We start from the raw sequence: 23149 nt of genomic DNA on the forward strand, positions 1-23149 counted from the left end.
TGGAGAAGAGAAGGTTAAGAGTGGATATGACAGCCCTGTTCAAATATTTGAAGAGATGTCATATTCAGGATGAAGCAAGCTTGCTTTCTGCTACTCCAGAGAAAAGGACATGGAACAATAGATGCAAGCCACAGGGACAAGAGATTCCACTTAAACTTTAGGAGGAACTTCCTGACAGTAAGAGCTCTTGAACAGTGGAATATACTCCCTCAGAGTTTGGTGGAGTCTCTTTATTTGGAGGTCTTTAAACAGAGGCTGGATAGCCATCTCTCAGGGGTGCTTTGAATGTCTATTCCTGCATGGCAGAAGATTGAACCAGATGATCCTTGTGGTCTATTTCAACTCTTTGATTCTATAATTCTAAAGTGGAATCATAGCGCTCTGACAGTAAATTATGAAAGGGCCCTCAGTCTTCACAGGAAGGGCAATGGATTCAGGTTCCTTACCCACAGAGGCCACATTGTCATAATTCTCCATCATTACAGAACTGTACATAAGTTTCTGCTTCTTCGTCAACAGCTTCCATTCCTCCTCGGTGAAATATATTGCCACATCCGCAAAGGTCACCTGCAACAGAAAATAGAGTGACTAAACAAAAGGGGAAGAAAGCACATGGTGCATTGCAAATATTATTTCAACACTTCAGAATTCAGTCCAGGAAATAAACTTTAAATTCTGCAAGCAAGAAAAAGCTACAGCCTTTGAGATCCAGTTTGTCTCGAATCCTTTCAAAATAATATATACTATGATAAACAATATAATGTAGGCCATTTCTGGAATATTATTTATTGATTAGGATACTGACTATCACAACATGTATGAATTATAGTACATTTAGCCATATATCACCTAATTTCAGAGGCAAATTTTAAAAAACAGTTTAGGGAGTACTCAAACTTGAGGACCACTTGGCCTACCCTCAATTTAGGTACAGAGATATTTTTCCATCTCCCCCAGCATTTCACAGACTGGAAAAGGAAGACACATGTGGCTAAGCAACACCAGAAGGGGATCAAGATGGCCCAAGTTGTTAATGATAAAGATCACACAAGCGAGGAAGGGTGCAAAAGTTGGCTTTTGCCTCCAACTCCTGGCAAGGGCAAGACCCTGCACCCTTCTTTCCTCCCCTCTCCCCTCTTTTGAGTGAATCAAATGCACACTCTTTTGAACTTGGAACACATTTTGCAGCAACTGAACTGACCTGAAAACAAGGGGGAAAGTGGGAGGAAGAGAATAAAATAGGAGATATTCAAAGTCCCTGAAAAAAATCAGGTTACAGAGGATTAATCAGGATTCCCTCTGCCAAACTGGGACAGTATGTTTCCCGCTTGCTTTCATGAGCCAGTCCAGACATAGATGAAAGTAATAATCAGGATGGTAACTTACCAAAGAGTTGTACTTCAGCAGCCTCTTTCTGTTGGAGCCCAGCTCCCTCGGCTTGGCCTCTGTGTCGGCCATCAGGTGGGCAGGGGGTCCTGGTGGCCTTGCACTTGGTCACTTCCAGCAAGAGAGGCCCCAAAGCCGTGTACAAGGAGGCTGAGATGGAGTTCCTGAGAAAAGGGACCTGGATTAGGATTGACTTGGCAAGAAACCCTGCAGCACTCAAAGACACAGAGAACAGCATCCTGCTGGTGACATACGCAGGTGACATAAGTCTCCTTTGGGCCGATGCACAGGTGGGCATCACCCTCCTCCCTCTGCACCAAACAAAGCCCCCTGGACATAGCATAGATTCACTACAGCTCCCGTACACAACAGATACTCCATGCCTTATTCAAGTGGGGGGGGGGGATTAGGGGATGGGGAATTGGAGAGGGCCCTGGTTATGTCCCCAAAGCTAGATGTGAAATGAGGGCATCATAAATAAATAATTCATCTGCTGAAACCTTCAGAGGTCCCCAGTGCTTTTCCCCAGCATCAGCCCCTTTCCCAAGAAGGCTGCATTCGCACTTAGAAATAAGGCACTTTCATACCACTTTAACCGCTCAATGCTATGGAATCCTGGGATTTTACCTTTGGACACATAGCCTTCTCTGCCAGAGAGCTCTCATGCCACAACAAACTACAAATCCCAGGATTCCATAGGATGCAACCAGGAGAGTTAACACACTTTAGAACTGGATTATTTCTGCAGTGCAGATACAGCCTGAGTCAGCTTTAAAATAGTAGAAGCACCAAAGTCTTGTTTTTACCCCCCTAATAATGGTTTTTCTTTTTTAAAAAAGTAGTTTCTTTTAGTCTCTAATCCTTATTTTTGTTGTTGTTTGTTTGTACGTTTGTTTGTTTCATTCTTGGTAATCTGAGTTATTCTGGTCTGTCTCCTTCCTTCTTGCCTGAAAATCTATTAATAAGGAAACTGGGGAGACTATTAAAAAACCCCAAAGGAGCTCCTTTTGGCCTTTTTTGGGGGACAAGCCTCCTCTTAGAAGCCAAAGCCCAATGTTTGTGAATAATAATAATAATAAGGCTTGTATTAAGACTATCCTCCCATTTCTGACCCCTTTTAAAACCCATGTTCCCCAGAAGGAGCAGAGCTTTGTAATAAGAAAACTCTCTCAGAAAAGAGACACAAAAGACACACAAAGAGACACACTTCCTTCCTTTTGGCCCAAGGAGCCTGGCCTCCTTCTGACTCTGGAGCCTCAGGAGAGAAAGAGAAGCCTCTGTTCAACTGTAGCCTCAGAGAAGGTTCTGGAACAATATTCCCCACAGTCACAAGCAGCACAAAATGGCCACCAGAAGACAAAATGGCTACTGGAACACAAAATGTCTGCCTCTGCCTGAGTGCTTGGCAGTTTGAGGCCTTCATTGAACCCAAAATGGAGGATGAAAGGGCTCCAAAGTCAGAAGGGACCCCAAACAGCATTTCCAAACCTTAACAACAGCTGAAATCTTTCCTGATGATATAATACAGAGACTCACTGAGATACTCTTTATAAATACGTCTTTCCATGTCTTGATAAATAAAGAAAATTTAATAATACTAATGCTACAAGTAGTACTAATAATAGTAATAATAAGGTACAACCAAGAGCTTTCTCCCGGTGGCTTCTCCCCCAGAGGCCTCTGCGTATGCTCAGGAGCCCCTTCTTCTTCTTCTTCTCCTTCTTCTTCCTCTGCAGAATCCTCCAGAGGCCTCTCTGCTCTTCCTCTCCTCCTCAGGCTCATCCTCTAAGCCTTCCTCCTTCTCCTCCTCTTCCTCTAAGCCTTCCTCTGCCTCCAGCCCTTCCTCTAAGCCTTCCTCCTCCTTTTCCTCCCAGACTTTGGGGGGACAATTGTGTGCCTTCAATTCCTTTCTGGGGATCCTAAGGCAACACTATCACAGGAGTCTCTTTGTGGGTTTTGTTGAAGAGTGTTTACCATTGCCATCTTTTGAGGCTGAGAGAGTGTGCCTTGGGGGCTGGGGGTGTGCTGCTTGCCTTGAACTCGCGTCTAGTGACCCTATTCCCAGGGGTTCCTTGCCTTCAGGTTTGCCTTCCACTTTGCCCTTTGTCTTCCTCTGAGGCTGAGAGAGTGCTGCCCAAGGTTCCCCCGCAGTGGGTTTCATGGCCCAGAATGAATGCCATTTTCATCATGTAGATGTGTGTTTGTGTGTGTGTGTTGTGTGCCTTCCAGTTGGCCATTGGTCTTCCTCTGAGGTTGAGAGAGTATGACTTACCCAAGGTCACCCATTTTATATAATGGGACTTGAGCACCCATGGATTTTACTATCCAAACCAAATCCCAAAGGATACCAAGGGCCTATTGTTTTTCCATCTTTTTTTGCAAAGAGCAAAGCAGATCTTGCTTGCCTGATCTTTGCATGTTCAAGAGCAGTGTTGGGCAAATGCTAAGAGCTGCCTTGTGAAGTTAGGAAGAGGGTCCTGGAAAACAGTCCTCTTCCTCTGGACCCACAGACTCAGAAAGACATGGGCCCCCAATCAATGGGACCCCTTTCTTTGGGGCTGCTCTGGGGCCAGGAGGATCTCTCAGGAGAGATTTGGAAAGTCAGCCTTTGAAGAGTTCTGGTCCTTAAAGGTTAATATCTCCAGGCTTTGCTGAGAGGGCAATATTTGGGATTTGGGCAGATCCAGACTGCAGGGCTCTCTCAGATCTGGTTCAAAAACACTGCAGAAATTATGATGATGATAATGATGATGATGATGAATCTTCCATTCAAACCCACAGAGCCTTGTGGATGCTCAAATAGTAACAGAGGTCAAAAACACATTGCAGAAATAATCCAGTTTGCAGAAATAAACCACTTTAACTGCCCTGTTTCAGTACTTGGGAATCCTGGGAATTTTAGTTTATTATGGCATCTGAGTTGTCTGACAGAGAAGACCTAGGGGCTTTATACACGGACATTTGGGACGTCCTCCGGACGTCCCATTTTAAAAAAGGGGCGTCTCTTTTAGACGCCCCATGGTCTAGTACGGACTCCGTCCGTACAAGATGGCGGCGCCCCTTCTACATGGGCGCCGCCATCTTTACGCATCGGACGCACAGCGTCCAGACGCGTCGCGCCGCTGCTGACGTAGCGAGCGCGCCCCTGGCGCCTCGCTACGTCGCAAACGCGACGCAAAAAGAAGCTCCATTTTGGAGCTTCTTTTTTCGGTCCGCGCGGGAGTCGGGCCGTTTGAAGGCTCCGGCTCCCCCGCGGACCTTCTGGCGGCGGTGCCAGACCGCTGCAAAGCGGCGGTCTGTACCCCGCCTAAATATCTCACAAAACTACAGTTCCCAGAATTCCCTAGCATTCAGCCAGACAGTTAAAGCAGCCCTGAACTTGGACCATTGTTAGCGGTTGGCTTGGAGCCTGAATAGGGTTCTAGAAGGCTGGTGGCTTTGGTCGTTGGCTGCTTAGGAAGAAGGGCTCCTTCTGGGTTTCCTCGGCAGGAAAGGAAAGGAAAGGTGGGTGCCTCAAGATGCCTTTGGGAGACCCCTAAATTTGGTTCCTTTGTGAGAATGCTGACTGAGGGGAAAGAGAAGAGAGATGGATTTGGTCCCCAGGGAGGCCCCCGGTCAGGCAGGGCAGGCCACACAACATTCGCTAACTCCCAAGTCAAATCCTGGTTTCCCTTCTTTTGCCCAGGAGCTAAACCTGGACAAGAAAGGATCAGGTTTTATTTGCTTTCTTCTCCTGTAACAGGTGTTTTTTCCTTGCCCTTTTTACACGTGGCAGTAAAGATACGATACAGCAGGGCATGGCATTGAGCTTCCAGTTTTCATGCATGATCTTCAGACAGGAGATGAGGCTGCCTCTTCTCCATTTTGGAGGGAGCCCAATTCCAGGAAAGAGGAAAGGGCTCTGTGCAAACATCCAGATCGGATGTGAGAGCAGTAGCTTATTATAATTTGCAAGGCTTAGTTCATTGGTTTCTATAACTAGAAAAAATGCAGGGGTCTATGGATTGGTTTAGTTTCTTGCTTTCTCTCAGTTGTGGTGGTACAAGGGCTGACTACTATACTCTGCATTCGCCATCTGGCTAGAAAGAAGGAGGCTAAATTAAATGCTTTTTATCCTTAGTTTTTTGTGGATTTTTGGGACTTTGTGGCCATGTTCTAGAAGAGTTTCTTCCTGACGTTTCGTCAACATTTGTGGCTGGCATCTCTGAAGATGAACGTCAGAAGAAACTCTTCTAGAACGTGGCCACATTGGCCAAAAAACCCACAAAAATCTATGGAAGCCGGCAATGAAAGCCTTTGACTTCACGTTTTTTTTCCTGTCTCTCTAAGCAAGTGAGAAAGAATAATTCTCTCATTTCCCCTTGATCTGGGAACAGACCTTTAAAATTTTTTCTGTTCATTTCTTCACAGGAAAGTATATTGAGTAGATTTGAACGACAAACTGTGAGCGACTGTGGTTAGTAATTTATGCATTAGGCTGAATGAGATCGCTAGAGGCCCTGCCCCATGTCCTAAGTTTTAGCTCACAAACCTCAGGACCTGAATTCACAGCCTTATAAGAGAGATGGAGGGACCCCAGAAAGTAGGCAACCAAAGTCCTGTACATATTATCCAATTGTACCAGTTTGGTGCCATGCTACTGGCTGTGGATCCATCCTACAGAAACCTGGGAATGGGGTGTTTAGAATTGGATGCTTGGTAGAGAGCCCCAGTGCAGTCCTTCATGAGAGTTGCTATATAATTTTAAGTACTTCATGAAATAAGAAATCCCAGGATTCTGTTGGACAGAGTCCTTTAAGTTTCATGGTATCTAAGTGCTAGGTTTGGGCAATGGAGATACAACCCAGGTGCCAAAAATGACCCCTAGCAATTCTGGATAGGCTTCTTCAGTCTCTGTCTCTATTGGTGGAGAGCTATTTACACCAAGAAACCCATGGATCTTCAAAAGATTTCCAGTTTATTTAGTTTATTTATATACATCCATCCTTTCTCCCAATATAGGGACTCAGGGTGGCTAACAATAAATTTAATATGGTACAAATTCAAAACAATGCAAAGGGATTAAAATTATAACTATTTTTTAAAATTAAACCATTTATATAATTACACCTTGAAAAAAACCATATACATTTTCCAGCGATGGAGAGAAGGCATCCTTGATGTATGGGTTAGACCCTGTGGCTCGCTCTAGGTCAGGCAGGAAGTAGACAAAACTTTAGAGGCGTGTCCACAGGATAGGACTAACCCCCAAAGCAAGTCCCAGTTTCGTTTCTGCCTCTGCTCTGGTCAGACGCTTTCAGATCAGCTCTGCTGCTTTTCCTCCTCTATTTCTTTCAACAACAAAAACAACAACAACAACTTTATTTCTCTCCTGTTCCTTTTGCCTCTGCCTCCTATCTGTCCCCTCTCCTGTCTCTTTGGACTGCCAGGGGACCAACAACGATGTCAGGGGCTGGGGATCAGGAGGACAGCCCAGGCATGTCCTGTGATTCCCTGAACTTGGCTAGAGAGCAACCCAGTCACTCTCTCAGCCCCTATGAAGACAAGGAGCCTGCTGCTAGGACTGCCAGGGCCAGGTCGGAGGAGGGAGAACCCTCGTCTCCGAACCTACAGGGGCCCCACTGCACCCTCCAGCAAAAGGACCGGACCCAGGCCACATTGGAGGACTCAAGACAGGGTGTGAGTACTACCCCCACCCAACTGGCCCCCCAGCTGCAAGCATTGCCACCGGAGCTCTCCTCCATAATCGCTTCCCTCATCTCCTTCCAAGCTGCAGCTTTATCTGGCCAACAGCCCTGTCCTGCAGCCCTTCCCCTCTCTCTGGGGATGACTGCCACCATTTCAGACCACAGGAGACAGCCTTCCCTCCCTACCTCTCAGCCAGCTCCAGCCCAGTGCATCCCTGCCTCTGCCCAGAGAGCCCCAACCAGGACAAGGTCTTCCTCTTCCTCCTCTCCAGTTGCCCGCTCTTCCCTGGATTCCATCCCTCCCTCTGAAAGGGGAAAATTCACCCCCAGAAAAACTGCCCTCAAGCCTCACAAAAAGGGCGGGAAAAGTCTCCCGGGCTCCTCTGCAGCTGCTGCTAAGACAAAAACTAAGCGACCAGCGCCACCTACTGGCCAACAGCACAAATCAAAAAGGCCCAAAGCCTCCATTATTCTGCATTCTGCTGATGATGAGGATGATGCAGAGGACCTTTCAAACAAATTATCTCACAGTGAAGAGGGCTTACTCACCCTTGACGAATTATCTGTTGATGATGATGATGGAGAAGATCCCACACCCTCCTCCAGCAGACTTTTCCCCCAAGAGGACTTTCAAATCCTGTTGAAAAAAGCAATAAAATCTCTTGAGTTGCCTATAAATGCCACCATCCCTCAAACTCAAGACACAGACCTTCCCCAGGGAAAGGGCGACTCCTTCCCACAACCTGGGCCCCCTTCTATCGAGGTCCCCTTTACGTCAGATTTTATGAAGGTTATTAGGGAAGAGTGGTCTAAGCCAGCCACAGCCAGACCAAATCCTCAATCATTCAAAAAATTTTATAACCTTCCCCAATCGGTCATGTCAAAGCTCCAAGTCTCCTTGGTTGATGCTCCCGTTGCAGCTTTGACCACGTCCGCGGTCTACTGCAAAGATGGAGACGATGCCCTTAAAAACCACGAAGACAAAAGAGCCGATTCGGCCTTAAGAAAATCATTTGACGCCTCCTCCACAGCCATCAGGGCTGCATCTACAGTCTCCATTCTCTCCAGGGCCGCTTTTACTTGGGCTAGAGACCTTATCCAAGAGGTACCTAAGGGCAACATTAATTTACGCCAGGGCATCAATAAACTTCTCAAGGTGTTGGCTTTTTCTTCTGATGCTTCTCTTGACATCATGCAACTGAGTGCCAGGGCTCAAGCAGCATCTGTCCCAGTAAGGAGACAGATCTGGCTAAAAAATTGGACGGTTGATGCCAAGTCCAAACAAAACCTCACCATGGCCCCCTTCAGCGGACAAAAACTATTTGGAGACGCACTCGAACCCGTCCTCATAGAAACCAAAGACAAGAAAAAAGCCTTACCTTCACTACCCAAAAGAGATCAAAAGCGATCCTTTCGCCAGGGACAGGGTTCCTTTCGCTCATACAAAAACAATCAATCTTCCTTTCGTTCCAGAGACCCTAGGTCCAACAAAAATCAGTGGTCTGACCGAAAGCCATATGGCCGACAACAATACCACTCCCGAGGATTCGGAAGGCCTAACAACTCTTCCAACCAACAACAGGGGCCATCTATCTCCAAACAAAACCGTAATTCCCCCAGAGAATGACTGGCCACCACACCTAGTGGGCGGCAGACTTCTACACTTCGCCCACATTTGGGAAGCCTCAACTGCAGACAAATGGGTTCTCACCACACTGAGACACGGTTATCTGATAGACTTTTACAACCTTCCTCACGACCACTTTGTTCCATCACCGATGTCCCAACGTCACAAAAAACACAAGTTGATGTTACAAGCCATAGACCACCTACTACAAATTGGAGCGATAGAACAAGTTCCATCTTCAGAAATGTACAAAGGTTGCTACTCTATTTTGTTCATAGTGCCAAAAAAGGATGGGTCATGGAGGGCTGTACTGGACCTAAAATGGGTCAACAAATTTGTCAGAAAACGTCGTTTCCGTATGGAAACTCTAAAGACCATCCTAGAGGCCATCAGACCTCACGACTTTCTTTGTTCTCTGGATTTAACTCAAGCCTACCTTCATGTTCCTGTTCACCCTCTCCACCGCCGTTTTCTGAGATTCTCCTACCACCACAACCATTACCAATACAAGGCCCTTCCATTTGGCCTCTCATCAGCTCCTCGGGTCTTTACAAAGATCATGATATCGCTGGTGGCACATTGGAGACTACAGGGAATCCACGTTCATCCTTATTTGGACGACATCTTAATTCGCTCACCATCACTCCAACAAGGCCGTCAGGATGTCCATCTGGTCCTATCCTCATTGACAAGACATGGTTTTCTGGTCAATCGTGGGAAGAGCCACCTAGAGCCTTGCCAACATATTCTCCATCTCGGGGCGATCATCGATACCCTACACGGCAAGGTATACCTCTCACCAGAAAGAATAAACAAACTTCGTCAGACCATCAACCTTGTGTCCCGCTCTCACTCGACAAACCTTTTGCTCCTGGCGAGATTACAAGGCTTAATGATATCAACGATAGACTACACACCCTGGGCCCGATTTCACTCAAGGCCTCTCCAGTGGTTTCTCCTTCCTCATCAAAAACACATATCCTCAAAGATCAACAAACGACTGATACTTCCTCACAGAGTCAGACACTCCCTCCTTTGGTGGACTTCTCCCAATCTCAAAACAGGTCGGCCACTCTGGCCTCCTCAAGAACTACAACTGACGACAGATGCCAGTCTGCGGGGCTGGGGAGCCACACTCAACAACTCCTATACACAGGGAAGATGGTCCGTCCAAGAACAAAGCCACAACATAAATCTCCTAGAACTCAGAGCGGTACGCCTGGCTCTTCTACAATTCTCATCCCTGGTCAAAGGACAACCAGTGTTGATTCGGACAGACAACATGTCAACAAAAGCCCACATAAATCGACAAGGAGGCACAAGATCGAAGTCTCTAATGAGCGAGACAGAGCTTCTTTTCAAGTGGTCACAAACAAATCTCCTCTCGATAAGATCAGAACACATCAAGGGGACTCTAAATACGAGAGCCGACTGGCTCAGCAGACAGGACATAGACCAGTCAGAGTGGCAGCTACATCCCCAAGTCTTTCACATGGTGACACACAAGCTCGGAACGCCCCTGGTAGATCTCTTCGCATCGCCCATAAACAATCAACTGCCACGCTTCTTCTCTCGGTTCCTAACTCAAGGAGCGGAACAAATGGACGCTCTACATGCCCCATGGCCAGACGGGACTCTATACGCCTTCCCTCCAACGTCCATGATCAACAAGTGCCTAAAAAAGGCAAGAAAAGAAAGAGCGACACTAATTCTAATAGCCCCATACTGGCCAAGAAGACCATGGTTCTCAGAGATCCTGACAATGGCTCAAGAGTCTCTCAAGCTCCCGCTTCGCCCAGACCTTCTATTCCAGGGTCAGTTTCACCATCCAGATCCAGCCTGGCTCAACCTTCACGCTTGGAGGTTGAACGCCAAAATATGATAAAAGAAGGGCTCACGTCTAGGGTGATAGACACCATCATCAATGCTAGACGACCTTCCACCAGACGAATATACGAATATTCTTTCAGATCATTTGCCCGTTGGTGTAAGCTAAACAAACTTAACCCACTCAAGGCATCTGTGAGCTCTCTACTTTCTTACCTCCAAGAAGGACTTGATAAAGGTCTTAAGCCCAACACTCTCAAAAGACAGGTCTCTGCCATCACTTCTGCTTTTCCTCAAAAACACGCTAACAAACTGTCCAACAACTACTATGTCAGAAGGTTTCTTCAGGCAGCCACTCTCATCCGACCTCCCACAGTACACAGATACCCTAACTGGGACCTACACAAGGTACTTTCGGCTCTTACCAAAGCTCCGTTTGAACCACTAAAAGTCATAGACTTAAAATTCCTTACCTGGAAGGTTCTGTTCCTCACAGCCATCACCTCGGCCAAGAGAGTCTCAGAACTTGGCGCCCTGTCCATACGCAAAGAGCTCTGCGTGTTCAGAGAAGACTCTGTGTTGCTAAGACTAGATCCAACGTTTATAACCAAGATAAACTCTACATTCCACAGGTCCCAAGATATCATCCTACCTTCTTTTTGCCCTCAACCCAAAAAAGACTTGGAAAAGACCTGGCATACACTGGATGTTCGGAGGGCTCTCCGCACTTATATTAATAGAACTAAAAGGTTCCGTTTGACTGACAGCCTTTTTGTATCATTCCACAAAAATTCCATGGGCAAAAAGGTGTCCGTTTCTACACTTTCTCGATGGATCAGGTCCTGCATATCCATGTGTTATACAGATTCTACAAAGCCTCTTCCTGGAACTGTTTTCGCTCATTCTACACGTAGTGCTTCAACCTCGCAAGCATTCTCCACTAATGCCTCTCTAGAAGAGATCTGCAGGGCAGCTACATGGTCCTCGACATCTACCTTTGTCCGACATTACCGCCTGGACTCCTTCCAGTCATCTGAGGCGGCTTTTGGAAGAAGGGTACTACAGGCTGTAGTACCTCATTAACTCAATCTTCTTCTACCCACCCTTATTTTTGGGGAGCTATGCCATATCCCATACATCAAGGATGCCTTCTCTCCATCGCTGGAAAAATAAACATTGGCTTACCTGGTGAGATGTTTGTTTTAAGCGATGGAGACGAAGGCATCCTCCCCTCCCTCTGATTGGTCTTGATCTCCTGGCACCCAGTTTTTGAGGTCAACCATTAGTGTTTTTTCTCGTCCCGTTGGACGTTTACAGTTTTTTGATTACTGGGTCTTTTTCAGATGCCCTAAAATTTGGTTCTTAGTTGTTTGAGAGTTCTTATAAACCTTCCTTCTCTAGGCTGTTACATTAACTGAAACTTGCTTTGGGGGTTAGTCCTATCCTGTGGACACGCCTCTAAAGTTTTGTCTACTTCCTGCCTGACCTAGAGCGAGCCACAGGGTCTAACCCATACATCAAGGATGCCTTCGTCTCCATCGCTTAAAACAAACATCTCACCAGGTAAGCCAATGTTTATTTCCCCTGCCCTTCGGGCAGAAGTGATAGCCACTAGGAAGACAGTCTTCCAAGTCAATAATCTCAAGTCAGTAGTGGCTAAAGGTTCAAACGGCCTGGACTGAAGAGCAGATAGTACAACGTCCAAATTCCAAGCCGGGGTAGGCGCCGAAACTTGGGGATGCAGGTTATTGCACCCCTTTAAAAAGTTTTTGACTAGAGGGTCCCTGAAAAAGGAAGGTAAGCCATTATATTGGAAATAGGAACAAATGGCCGAGAGATAACATTTCACGGACACAAGGCACAGCCCAGCATCCACCAACGACATGAGGAACTCCAGCACCACCGGCACTGTGACACGCTCCGGTGTCAGCTCCTTCTCTTCCAAGAATCGGAGAAACCTCCGCCACTTGGAAGCATAGGACCTCTGCGTAGCCGGTTTCTGTGCTGCCCGGATCACTCTCTGTACCGAGAGTGGAAGCGAAGTCAGCGGCGAAGCCTCCAAGCCACCATCGGTAGCGAGTCGATGTCCGGGTGCCGAACCCTCCCGTCCTGGAGAGTCAGAAGGTCCGGGCGCGGTTCCAACCGAAGAAAGTCGTTCTCGGAGAGGTGAAGAAGAGACGGAAACCACGGTTGTCTCGGCCACCACGGGGTGATGAGGATCGCGTTGACATGGCCCCTCGACATCTTGGAGATCACTCTGGTGAGGAGAGGAAACGGAGGAAAGGCGTAGAGAATCTCCCCGGACCAATCGGAAGCGAACGCGTCCCCGAGAGAATCCTCGTGCCGCATCCGAGAACAAAACTGTGGGCAATGTCTGTTGGAGGCCGTTGCAAAAAGGTCGATCCGCGGAGTTCCCCACCGGCGAAACAGGCCGCGGACCATCTGCGGATGTAGTCTCCATTCGTGGCAAGTCGAGACTGTCCTGCTCAACTGATCCGCCAAGGTATTCTCGTCTCCTGGCAGGTGAATAGCCTGGAGACGGATCCCTCTCGGTATGCACCAATCCCAAATTCTCAGAGTTAAGTCCAGGAGCGTCGTCGACTTGGTGCCCCCCTGTTTGTTGATGTAGTACATTACAATTGTATTGTCTGTTCTGAGGAGGACGACCTTGCCTGTGATGTTGGATTCGAAGGCCTTCAGGGCCTTCTCGACGGCCAACATCTCCAATGCGTTGATGTGGAGACTGGATTCCTGCAGGGACCATCTGTCCCTTATACATAGGTCCAGGAGATGAGCGCCCCAACCGTCCAGCGACGCATCCGTCGTTAGAGTCACCTGTGGTTGAGGCTGAACAAAGGGCAATCCAACGCAAACGTTGTGGGAGTCTAGCCACCATGATAGGGAGGCGGCGACCGGTCTCGGTATGGTCAGCCACTTGCCTGGCGGACCCGTCATGGGGTTGAAGACCGAGAGGAACCACAACTGAAGAGGCCGCATTCACAACCGAGCCCACGGGGTCACAAACATGGTGGAAGCCATATGTCCTCGGGCGACCTGGACGTCCCTGGCCCTTATCCTCCTGTGAGATTGGATGGCCCTCACCGCAAGCGAAAGAGCCGAAAAACGGTCTCGAGGAAGATATGCGATGCATTCTTCGGAGTCGAGGACGGAGCCGATGAAACGGACCTGCTTGGTTGGCGACAGGTGAGACTTTTCCAGGTTGACTATGAGTCCCAAGCTTGACAGGAGGTCCAGTGCAAAGCGGATGGATTCCTGAAGGTCTTCCCGAGAGGGAGCCGCAAACAGCCAATCGTCCAGGTAAGGGAAGACCCTGAAGCCCTTCCGGTGGAGGTATGCGACTACCGGTGCCATGCACTTTGTGAAGACCCTCGGTGCCGTGGCTAAGCCGAACGGGAGAACATTGTAATGATAGGCGTCGGAGCCGATGGCGAAGGCGAGGAACCTCCGGTGGGAGTCTCGGATCCCTACGTGAAAATAAGCATCCTTGAGATCCAACGTCGCAAACCAGAGTCCCTGGTGGAGTAAGGGCAAAATGGAGGCTAATGTTACCATTCGAAAACGTCTGTAATGCAAAAAGGAATTGAGTCCCCTCAAGTCCAATATCGGTCTAATCCCGCCATCTGGTTTCGGCACTGTAAAGTACCTAGAAAAAAAGGATCTGGAACATAGTTCAGGTGGCAAAGGGGAAATAGCCCCTTTTTGAAGAAGAGAGCACACTTCGTCGAGAAGGGTGCCCGAGGGAGCGGTGGAAATAAAAGCTCCGGTGGGGGGGAGCTCTTCGAACTCGAGGGTATAGCCCCTTCGGACGATGTTCAAGACCCAAGAGTCGATAGTAATGGAGGCCCACACGTTGAAAAAAGGTCTAAGGATGTTCAAAAAGACGGGGCCGGGTGGAACGAAGTGCGCGGGGGGGCTTCATGCCCTCTTTTTAGGTTGATCAGCCTCCTGTCTTCGGCCCTTACGGTATTTAGGAGGGTAGGACCGGCGGCCAGATGAAGAGGAAGATTGGGAGGGGTATCTCTGGCGTTGAGAACCCTGTTGGCCAAATTGACGGTCTTGATAAAAAGGCCTTTGGGACTGACCTTGTTGGTGCTACCACGGACGCGGGCGCCTGCGGAACTAGGGAGCGCTGGGAGCCGACATGCCATGTTTTCTCGCTGCCGCCTTCAATCTAAACTTTCTGTTGAGTTTATCATCGGTCTCGGCATGAAACAGGCCCGAATCGTCAATCGGCATCTCTTCAATTGTGGCGCGGACACCTTGGTTTAGGTCCGATCCACGAAGCCAGGCATGCTGACGCAGCGCGATGGAAGCTGCCATGGACCTGCCCGTGCATTCCGCGAGATTCCTCGACGCGGTGATCAGCCAGCTCCCGATTGAGTGAGCTTCGTCTCTGATCCCTGCCAACGTGCGCTGTGACTCATCCGGGACATCAGGAATTATCGGCGAAATCCCCTCCATGAGGGTTTGAACATAAGCCCCCATGCAGGCAGTATAATTTATAGCTTTGACAGCCAATGCCGATGCAGTGTAGGACTTCCTCGCCAAAGCGTCAATCTTCTTAGCCTCTTTATCTAAGGGAAAGGAAGACTGACGTTGAGAGGGGGTGTGCTGAGCACCCTCGACGATCGAGGAGTTCTGACGAGGATGAGCCATCAACCAGGGAGCATTTGGGGCGGAGACCCTATAAAGGGACTCTATCTTGCGCGGCGGGCCCAGCAGGGAGGCTGGAGTATCCCAGGAACGCTTGACCAGGGACTCCATCGAAGGCAGCAGTGGTATCAACGGAGGGGTCTGCATCTTGCCCTGGACCCGTCGCTCGATCGGGTCCTTGGCGAGCTCCTCTGGGTATGCCAGCTCGATGTCGAGGGCGCGGGACATCTTGATGACGTGCTCTGTGAATGACCTCACGTCATCTGTAGGAGAGGCAGGGTCAGGCTGGTGAAGGGCCAAAGACAGAGCATCAGAGCGGTCATCTCCGTCCGAAGGAACGTCAGATTCCGCTGGAGGTTCCGGTTCCGAATCCGACGGGATGATCTGCAAGGCGGACTTCGTCTTGTGCTCTGGTCTATGGCGTGTCGGAGAACGGGACTGAGCTGAAGGTCCAGCCGCGGCCTCTTCCTGGTACCGGAAACGGTCTGGTGGAAATTTAAGCATGGCCACGTCCCTAGGAACCGCCATGTAAAATCTGTCGGTCTCAGAATCATAAAAGTAGGCGTCATCATCAGGCTCGCGCACAGGTGATGGGGAGGGGGACCTCCTCAGGTCAGCCATAGGAGCTTTCTTGCAAGGTAGTGTGGTGGAAATATTCCTTGTTGAAATAAAAAACTATAGAAAGATGGAGTCACCTTTGTCAGCCAGAGAGATGGTTTTTGAAATAAAGGCTTGGAGTTTAGAAAAACTAGAGCAAAGGAATAAGGAGTGCATCTTGACCTGGATGGAAGCTGGCACCAGTAAAAAGACATAACATAAACTACTGAGATAAGGACACATTGTTTTCCTTTGTCGACAATTGGAAATAAACTTATGGATTTTCAATTACTAGGTCCTCTTGCCAATCCTATTGCTCTGCAAATCCTAGAAATTTAAGTTTCCTGAAATTTCTGTTACATATTTGGCGAGCCAGCCAGGAGTAAAGGCAAGCAAGAATTGGCAAAGAGTGGATCTTCCTGCAGGCTCTGTGTGTTTTTGGCATTGAGCGGACCCTTGTGAGAAGGCCCTGGCGCCATCCAACATTTTGATTGGAAGGGCTGAACATAAGGATTGGCTCAGTGGTAGGAACAGAGTTTAGCCTATGTGAGACCACTTAGTAATTTGAAAATTCACTGGGGGAAAAGGAAAGGGGAAAAAATAGAAAAAGAATCATCTCTTCAGGAACAGGTAAAGTATAAAATATAGGGAAAAGTGCACTAAAAAGGGAGCCTCGTTGACCGGTCCAAATCTTTGGATGCGAGTGGGAGAAAGGACCCCCTCCCTGTGTTAGCTGAGCCAGTAGCAAAGGTTCTGCCCAGAGAAGCCTTCTTGCCAAAACTCAGGAACCGGGCCCCTAGGGAACATAAGCAAGGAACTGGGAACTGAAAGGAGGTAGATTGTGGTGTAAGTATTGATTGCCAAAGTGTGGGATCAGTGTGGAAGTATAAGGCACTTGCTCAGTTGTGCTGGGGGTAGTTAATCTACTGATCTCCAAGTGCCAATAAATTGTTTTACCTTTTGTGTGGTGGCAAACCTTTCCCTTCTGTGGTATTTTGTTTTAAATAGTTAGAAGTTAGGTGCTGGTGGAGAGTTGGAGGGGAGCATTGGTCTATTGTGAGTATAAATTATGGTTGTGATATTTTGTTTCATTCTGTCTGGTTGTGGTGGAGGCTTCAGTAAAGACTGTTGAGCTCCAGTAAAGAGTAAAACGTGGGTATATAACATGTGGAATTTGTCTGTATGTAGTGTCTGAGATTTGTGGGTTTTGCAATCTGTCCAGTGTGTACTTTTAAATCCTAATCTATAGTGTTTGCGCCTGTTGAAATTGTGCTTGTGGTCTTTTGTTGTTTTGTGTCTAAGGATGGCTGAGGGAGGTTAAACTCCTTTGGATTACATTAGGAAAGGCATGGGGAAACGTTTGAAAAAGGAGCAATTAATCTTTTCGTGTAAAGATGTTTGGAGTCAGATTTTGCCAAATTGGCCGAGAGAGGGTAGTATAGACATTGACATTGTCTTGCAGTTGTATTCTAAAACATTGGAGCCAGAAAGAGGGTTACTCAATGATTATTTGTATATTTTCTATTGGTATAAGACTGTTGGAAAAAGCCCACCTGGGTTGAATAATTGCAGAGAATTGGTTTTTAAAAAGGATGAGAGATTAACTAGTATTAAAGAAGCTGTGTTCAAGATTCAGATTGATTTGGCCCAAATTGTGGAAGAGATAGAAAAGATAGAGATAGACTCTGTAGAGAGAGGTGCAAATCAGGGAAGAAGGCCCCCACATGACAAGAAAAGAGGGTTTTGAATTAGCTTTGTGTGTTAGACAGTGGCCAGGAGCAACCCAAGATAGAAACTTGTTGTTTGGGGAAATTGAAATTGTTTAAATTATAAAAATTGGAAATTGCCTTTGTGTATATTGTAGATAAATTTTGGAAAATTGGTGTTTTAACTTGAGGTTTTCCATGATTTTAAATGATCAGTGCCTTTGGGAAAGTTCTGCCCTAAATTTGAATGCATACCCATTTAAAGCCAAAGGAAAATCTAAATTGAATATTAAGCCTGTGCCTTCCCAGAGACATTGCAAATTCTTTTGTCAGTGAAAGTTTTAAGAAGATGGGCAGAAATAAGTGCTTTATAGTGGGGGTGTTGTTATGGCATAGTAATAATAAAATAGTGAGTTTTAAGCTTAGCCAGTAAGCTTCAGCTGTGGCCTGATTTTGTGAACTGGACTGTGGTTGGAAGTTATCTAAGAGAGGAGAAAATTGTGAGAAAGATAAAAGAAAGTGTTTGAAGGTATGAGGATGTGAAAATGATGGTGTGTGAAAGGAGAATGGTTTGGATAATGGTTGGAAAATGTTTACAGAGGAAAGTATAAACAAGGTTTGAATTGAAATTGAAGGCTCAAGAATGTTGCAGAAGGTTTGAGTATGTTTAAGTGGCTGAGAAAGATTTAGAAATGGGTTTGGTGCAGAAGGACAAGTGGTTTGAGTTCTGGCTGGAGTTAGAGAGAGAAAGGGGGGTTAGGGAAAGCCCACGGTTTGCATTTTAAAACTTTTCCTTTGGCTAAAGCTAGAATAGTAGAAGCTATGTTGGAAAGAAAACCTGGAATGGAGTTTCGTGTTGCCAATCTGGTGACTTTCACACCAAAATGGGTACTTTTCAGAGCTTTTGGTGTGATTTTGGTGATTGGTTTTAATAGTAATTTTGAAAGTTAAGTATTTGGTGAGTTTTGGCCAAACGTTTGGGGAATTATCTTCGAGGCTTGTTTGTGAGAGGTTTTTTCCTGGCTGTGGCTAAAGGAGATGGAGCAGCAGCACAACGTTGTAAGTTGTAAGTTGTAAGTTCAAAGCTTGTTTTAAAAAATTTTCTTCTCTTCCCCTCTGGCTGAGATCTTTGTAGACTATTTTTAAAGGCAAAGGATTTTTTTTCTTAAGTTCATAGAAGAGATGTTGTGCTTTGGACTTAGATGAACAAATAGTAAATGTCTTGTTAAGGGTGATCTATGAAGGTGCTTGTTAAAAGAGATTGCATTAAGATGGTTTGTTTTTCTTTGAGCGGGAAGTGTGTGTGTGTTTGTAGAGAGAGTTCATATTACATCAATAGCAGCCAGACTGGATTCTATCTGACCACAGAATGCAAGCTTGTTTTTGGTATTTTTAATTTACAGGCAAGCAGCTTTTTGCTCAATATTTTGTTTTTATTTTCTGGCCTCAAGATGCTCTCATGGGTTTTTAAAATGAAGTTTAAGTTGTGCCTTTGGGAATTTGTATATGTTTTTTAAATGCAATTGTTTTTAGTGAAGACCAAAGAGACTTTTTGTTTTTGAATTCTCCATTGTGCTTTTTGGGTTTTAAATTATTGACCTGCAATCTTCTGATTGGCAATCCAGCTAAATTATTTTTCTAGTTAAAGTTGATAAGATTAGTGTGTTAGGCCTGAATTCTTTTGAAGCCTGGGGAAAAGTTAGGATGTTTTGGTTTTGTAAGGCTACAGCTGTGCTAGGCTGAAACAGCTGTTGCATCATGAGCATTCACCTGAGGTCATGCAAAGTTTTGCTGCTGCCTGGCTAGAATTGGCTTATTTTTATTTTTTGAGTTTTAAGTTGTGATCCATGAGTTTCCTGGCCTATTCCTTGGCCTATTGAATTTTTGCTTTTTCTGAATATTGCGTGCTTATTTTGTGCTTATTTCAACTGCTAATTTTTGAGGCCATAGCTTTTGTATTTTTGAGCTCAAAGATGCCTGCAAAGTCTTGCCAATGTCATGTTAAATTCCCTTGTTTTAAATCATTTTTTGTTCCTGGTTTTAATTTTTAATTTTGCTCTTGAATATTTTGATTTGTTTTGATTCCTGATTAATTGGTATTGTTTTTATTTTTTGTTTTAAATTTCTGGCCTAAAGTTTTTGAAATGATTTCTTGTTATAACAGACGCTGAGAACTATTTTTATATTTTTAAGTTTTGAGAATGGCCCATCCAAGAGGTTTTTGTATATTGTTTTAGCTTGAATTTTTATTTTTATAATATCTAAATGTATTTTTGAAAGCACCCGAAGTTTCTTTTTGTGATTTTGGAACCCAGAGATCCAGAATATAATTGTTATATTCTGGCTAATTAGTGATTGTCAATTTGATTCACACTCATTGAAATTTATAATTGTTGTTATTTTGAAAAATAACATGGCGAGCCAGTTGATCCTATGTTGAATTATTATGTGGTTCTGGAATGGAATAAGGAACGATATGAAAGTATTAAAGAGATTGGTATTCTATTATATTGTAGCAAGAGAAAATTTGGAAACACTTTACAAATTCAAATTCTGGTTTCCACTGCCAGACTTAATCAAAATTAATCAAGTTAAACTCAAGCCAGCATGTGTGAAATTGTATCCTAATTCCAAGCTAGAATATATCATTTTGGCCTGAGAGGAGTGACTAAAAAAAAAAGAGCATCAACTGATTTTTTGAGTCTTGAGTAAAAAGCAAAGAAGTCACTCTATCATAGTTTTGTTTTTTCCTGGTCCCTGTTCTGTTGTCAAACTGTTGTGGATTCAAATAAGATAAAGCTGTGAGTACATTGGGTCAGAGTTAAAGTTTCATATTCAGTATGTACATGTAAATGCAGTCTGTAAAATTAAGGTTACATATGTATTTAAAAAAAGCATTCAAAAGGTCCAAAGATGCAGGCATAGATAAAAACCTAAAGCATAAAGAGCTCAGGGTGACCCAAGAATGATCCAGGGGATCTGTTGTTAGTTAGAGTTAGCAGTGAGACATAAATTCTAGAAGAGAAATATCTTAGCAAAGCCTATAAGAGGGGAGTTAATGAAATGTGGCTAAAGTATACCTTTAATGTATTCATAACATTCTAATAACTTGTCAATTAGTATTTTTCTGTGTTTTTGCTTTTCCTTTGCCTGGGAAAAGGGGGGGCACAGACAAGAGGAGCAAAGTTTAAGCCCCACTTACAACCGGAAGCTGAGTGGGCTCTACTTCGCCATCAATCAAGAAAAGCTAGGCTGCACCTTTCCAGGACTTCAGGTGCTCTACGCCAGCTCCTCTGAAAGAAAGATTTCAAATGCTCTCTATCACCCCTTTTCTCTTTTATGATTTCCTATATGTTTGTTATAAGTGATGCACAAAAATAATAAAAAGAATACCCATACAGGTGCATGTCCCATTTTCACACCCCGGAAGCTGAAATGGGCACCACCTTGGACTTCAATCAAGTTTGAGCTGAAGCTCCATCAAAAGAATTTTTTTTCAGAGACATTGCCTCTTTTTCTTGTCTATATTCCTTGTTTGTGTTCTTTATTTATGTTTCTGTTTGTTTTCTGTCAACAACTGAGGTTTTTATAAGTAATTAATGCTAAAAGTGATAAAGTTCAATCATACATATTCTCAAATCCAATCACATCCCAAAACATAAGCCTACATATACATGCACATATGTTCCTGACATAAGCAATAAACATATGATTTTCACAATAAAGTTAATAAAGCAATCCTATTGAAAAGAAGAAACAAGCTCATCAAGCTCCATGATCAAAGACATAATTGTGTTTGTCGTCAGGATTCCTATTGTTAAGTGTGGAATTGGCATAAAATTCAAGTCAAGCATGGTAAGTTTTTTCTCAGGACGCTCTTTGAAAGGAGGGAGACTTTTATACATCTGGAGATAGTCTTAAAGTGTGAAGGTCAGATCTATTCTGATTAAATGGCATTACACAACAAGAGCTATTCCATAGTGATCTCCCTGAGGAAACGTGAGATGGAAGATGCCCCTGGAGTGGAAGAACATCTGAAACATGGTGGCACCCTGGGCATTCCTATTCTGTTATGAGAGTAGTCCAGAGAAGCATAGTAACAGTTGCTTGGCAAGAGTCTGTAACATCAGGCTAAAAATTATAGTTTCTCAATGAGATGTGATTCTGACAGCAGATACAATATTCTTTATAGTGGAGTTTTCCTATTGAATCATGAAACAAATATACAATACATCACTATTAGAAGATTAGCTTGGTGGCAAGAGTAAACTCCAGAGAATCAGATCCAGCAAAAGTGTCAAAGGGTTAAAAAGCAATGAGAATATGTGTGTTTAATTAATGCTATACACTGTCTTTCTGAAATTGGACCGACTGGAAGATGTTATTGCCTGGTGATGGTAAGAATATTAATATTTTGGTAACTGCTAGACAGGTTTGTTTTGTTCTGAGTTTAGAGTGTCATATAAACATAGTTAATAGTTGATAGTATCATGCAATATGAATATTGATGAAACATCAAAAGGGGGGAATGTGGTGGAAATATTCCTTGTTGAAATAAAAAAAAACTATAGAAAGATGGAGTCACCTTTGTCAGCCAGAGAGATGGTTTTTGAAATAAAGGCTTGGAGTTTAGGAGAAACTAGGGCAAAGGAATAAGGAGTACATCTTGACCTGGATGGAAGCTGGCACCAGTAAAAAGACATAACATAAACTACTGAGATAAGGACATTCAGAAGCAAGGTTAGGAAGAAAGCCACTGAATTCCTACAGGAGGGGGTAAGGAGTGATGATGCAGTTTTAATGTATGCATGTATTTCTGTTCTGATTGTAAGAATTCTGTATGTTTACATTGTAATTAGCCAATCAGGTGTATGGAAGAAGCTTCTTTGTCTTCAATAATATAAAAAGAGCCATTTTGTCTTGTTCGGGGCCTCAGCTTTTTGGAACTTGAATTCCTCTGAGTTCAATGTTTTCCTTTGTCGACAATTGGAATTAAACTTATGGATTTTCAATTACTAGGTCCTCTTGCCAATTCTTTTGCTCTGTCAGTCCTAGATTTTTAAGTTTCCTGAAATTTCTGTTACAAAACAAATAAACCTAAGCGTCCAATTCTGAGACTAACTTCCAAGATCCGCTCTTTAACTCTCTCTCTCTCGATCTCCAACCGACACAATTCCCCCAGCTGTCTCTTGGTCTCTCAGGCCTTATATCTCCTTCTCACGGAAGCTTCCAGAAGAACCTTCATCTTGCTCTCTGATTGGTCAAGAGAGCCTTCCATAGCAGTGATGTCATTCTGCATTTGCATAAACCTCCCTTTACTGCCTGAAGAAGACCTCCATTGACTGGAGCCCAGTCATTACACTTTCCCAAGGCAAGGCTTGCACCTATTTCCCAATGTTGTTCTTGGTGTCTGCCTCCCAGTTGTTTCCAGGTCTTATGGTGACCTTATGGGAGTCTCTGAAGGGGTTTTCTTGGCAGGTTCCTTCAGAGTGGGTTTCCCATGGCCATCCTCTGAGGCTGAGAGAGTGTGACTTGCCCAAGGCTTCAGTTCTTTTGGAAGCCTTTTTGCTTTATCTTCTAGAAGGTAGCTGAAGTGTTGCTTCTTGCATTGAAGAATGAGAGGAACCTTGTGGCATCCAAAAGAC

The 23149-nt window shown here is 45.1% G+C and overlaps 1 protein-coding gene across 1 annotated transcript in view; it reads right to left on the reverse strand.

Annotated features, from left to right (window-relative positions):
* LOC149287748 (uncharacterized) overlaps positions 1–23149 on the reverse strand; it is a 792175-nt gene that overhangs the window by 214709 nt on the left and 554317 nt on the right. The window lies entirely within an intron of this gene.

This window comes from Sceloporus occidentalis, unplaced genomic scaffold (assembly GCF_023333645.1).
Source record: "Sceloporus occidentalis isolate IW3139 unplaced genomic scaffold, rSceOcc1.0.p SCAF_57, whole genome shotgun sequence".
Classification (NCBI taxonomy): Eukaryota; Metazoa; Chordata; class Lepidosauria; order Squamata; family Phrynosomatidae; genus Sceloporus; species Sceloporus occidentalis.